Source organism: Cupressus sempervirens, chromosome 10 (assembly GCF_028749045.1).
Source record: "Cupressus sempervirens isolate cs-2001-9-10 chromosome 10, ASM2874904v1, whole genome shotgun sequence".
NCBI lineage: Eukaryota > Viridiplantae > Streptophyta > Pinopsida > Cupressales > Cupressaceae > Cupressus > Cupressus sempervirens.
In genome coordinates this window covers 456,828,442-456,831,976 of record NC_143127.1, presented here as the reverse complement: position 1 = coordinate 456,831,976, position 3,535 = coordinate 456,828,442, and positions in this window count along the sequence as shown.

Here is a 3,535-nt window from a genome sequence, read left to right as displayed (position 1 = left end):
AACAAGCCTGTGCCTTTGCTGTCCAAAACAAAGATCCCCTTTTGAGAAAATTTGTCATAGGATCTGCATGTCGCGAATATCTGCAAACAAATCTGCAATAGAAGCCACATAAACCAAGGAATCCTCTCAGCTGGGTTAAGTTCTTAGGAATAGGCCACTCCACAATAACACAAATCTTATCAAGATACATTCGTACTCCTTCTCTACTGATAATATGACCTAAGTATAACAACAAGGTCATGCCCAAATCACATTTGGACTCTTTGGCATACAAGGACTCTGCCTGCAAGATATTCAATACTGTCTCTAAATGCTCCATATGCTCATGCCATGTTCGACTATATACCAAGACATCATCAAAGAAAACCAACAAAAATTTCCTCAGCTAATGATGGAAGACCTTATTCATGGTGGACTGGAAAGTAGCTGGTGCATTGGTCAACCCAAATGGCATCACTACAAACTCAAAGTGTCCACAATGACATTTGAAGGCAGTCTTCTCTATGTCTTGTTCTCTAACTCTAATCTGGTGGTAACTTGATCTCAATTCTATCTTACTAAAGTGACATGCTCCATGTAGTTCATCTATCAATTCATCAATCCGTGGAATAGGATATCTATTCTTAATGATCTTCTTATTCAGCATTCTGTAATCAATGCACATCTGAAGAGAACCATCTTTCTTCTTTACCAAAACTATTGAAGAAGCAAAAGGATACTTACTAGGTCTAATGTGTCCCATTGTGAAAAGCTCCTTGATTTTTTTTTCTATTTCATCTTTGAGCCTCTTTGGATGCCTATATGGAGTGATCATAACTGGTTTAGCACCTTCTTCTAATTCGATGATGTGCTCGATTCCTCTATCAGGTGGTGTACCAGGTGGAATGTCATTGAATACCTTACTATACTTTTCCCTCAATATCTGGATGTCTGGATGATATTTTGTCTTTTTTTGTTCCTCCTTTGTGGGCATGAGAGTACATGTGGCTGCCCATTCAATATCATTATGCCTCACCAACCTTTCTAGTCGCCTGAGAGAAATGGTTCAAATGTCACTATTCTTGATAGCTCTCAACACATGTTGCTTCCCATCTACCTCAAACTTGATCTCCATGTCCTTGAGATGGAAAGTGACTTCACCCAATAAACATAACCATGTCATAACTAAAAAAATATCCAAGTCACCCATATTGACCACATGGTAATTTGCTTTAAACTCATAATTATTCAGATGTAAAGGCATGTCTCTGACTATTCTATTGCACTTAAGAGTGTATCCATCGACAACCTGTACTCGGAGACCCTCAAACTCCTCTGTCTTGATTCCTCAACGCTCAACCAAACGTGCATCAATGAAGTTGTGTGTGGCACCTATATCAACCAATGTGATCACCTTCTATCTTGCTAGAACACCACGTAACCTAAAATATCCCTCCTACTAAATACTAGACAAATGCCCTTGCTGTAAATGTAACTCAATTTCTTCCTTTTGTTCTAAATTTCCTATTTCTCCTTCCAGTTCTGAACTATTGTGTTCATCTTCTTTCGTCATACTATCAGAATCTAATCCTTCATAATATTCCCACATAACTCTATTGGCCTTTCCCTTATGTCTCAAAGGACAATCATGGTCCTTGTCATATGGGCCTTTGCAATAAAAGCATAGTTTCTTTCTGTGCAAGTCATTTAATGCTTCTGCATCTAGGGGTGTAGTAGATTTTCCTTTGGTATCAATACCCTTCCCTTTATTCTTATCAAACTTCCTTTTGTCTCTGAAAGAAGTAGTACTCCTGGTAGTGAACTTGCCAGGAGGTGTTGTAAGCTCCATACTTCGTGCTTTCCTCATAGCTTCTTGCAGTGTTGGTGGGTCAAATGCCTTAATCCACCCCTTGAAGGGTTTAGACAATCCTTCTATAAATAATATAACCAATCATCTCGCAGAGACATCTTGTACCATAACTGATAACCTCTAGAATTCACTGATATAAACCTCCAAATTACCTGACTGTCTCAACTATGTGAGGTCGCAAAAATAAATCTCTGGATCCTTCTTATCAAAATGCTCAACCAATCTATCCACAAAGTCCTGGTAAGATGTCACCTGGTTGTGCTGCAACATAACCATCCCATGTGACCACCAATCATGAGTTGCTCCTTCCAAATGAAAAGTGGCATATTTGATGGCATCTATCTCTGACATAGGCCTCAATGCCAGGAATGTATCAAACTTATGAACCCAAGCCTGTGCTGTCATCTAACCACTACCATCGAAAGATGGTAAAGTGAGTTTGCTAACAACTCGCTGCAATTCACTATCATGACCTCCTCTAGACCTCCTATTCTGACGATTGCTCCTCATATGCTCTCTCCTTTGGTTTAGATAGCGATCAAAGTTCAATAGCTCATGCACATGTAGGGGTAATGCCTACCATTCTACAGTAGTAGCTCTGAGGTCATCTTGGAAATCATCTGGCAAATCATCTTCTCCTATCTCCTGAGCCTCTTCTCTTAGGAAGGTGGGATGAGTAGGCCTATTTTTTGTCCATGATCTGTGCCTAGGAGCACCCTATGAGCCTACCACACTTCTATTATCATGATCAGGTGTTCCTCTTCCATGTTCTTGAATCCTGGGCTGAACAACTCTCTCCATTATAGTAGTCAAAGCTTGTAGTGATTGAGCTATTTCTTGCTATCCAATAGTCATGATTCTATAAAACTCTCTGGTTTCATCGTCATCAACTTTGGGAAATCTAGGTGGACTCTGTGACTATCTTTCACCCATATCTCTGCCCCTAAGTATTTTTCTCCTGTGAATATAATATCTGGAATATGGTTGCATAAAAATATTCTACCCAACAGGATGGTAAGAATACTGCTCTAATACCACTGAGATGGTCCTAACTCCAAGGGTTATCCAAATTGATTATTGGGCAATTCATAAAACACTTAACATGCAACCAAAAATGTGGAAGATATGTTTTTTTTGAAACAATCTGCTAAATCAATGAATTAAGCTAGTGCAGTGAATTCTAACAATATTTATGAGAAATTGATTATTATCAGCATTCAATAGCAATTTATTTTGCAATATTCAAATAGTGTAATAGTTTCTTACAATGTACCAAACTATTGCTTTCTTTCCTTTCCCTCCTAAATTTTTTAAAAGAGTCGTGATGGAACCTGGTCAATTATGAGATGCCAAATTTGCTAGATAGAACAATGGATATCAGACCACGTATCGACCAATTTAGTCTCAGAGATTAACAGTTTATTATGTGATGCATAGCTTACTATTGAGAATGTCCAAACCCGCAAAAATGCCCTGGGTCCTCCGCCAAAATTGATCTTGACTATGGTTGCATCTGTCTTGGCCACTGGATTAATGCGAATTGTTATTGTTTGCAATCTACAGGATGGCACCCGTATTGATTTCCTAAACCCACCTGGCATCAAGGAAGTTGATATCTCGAATCGTATGTAGTTTGGAACAGTGTAATCAAATCATGTGGCCATTCTATTCCCTCGTCCTGGTTTG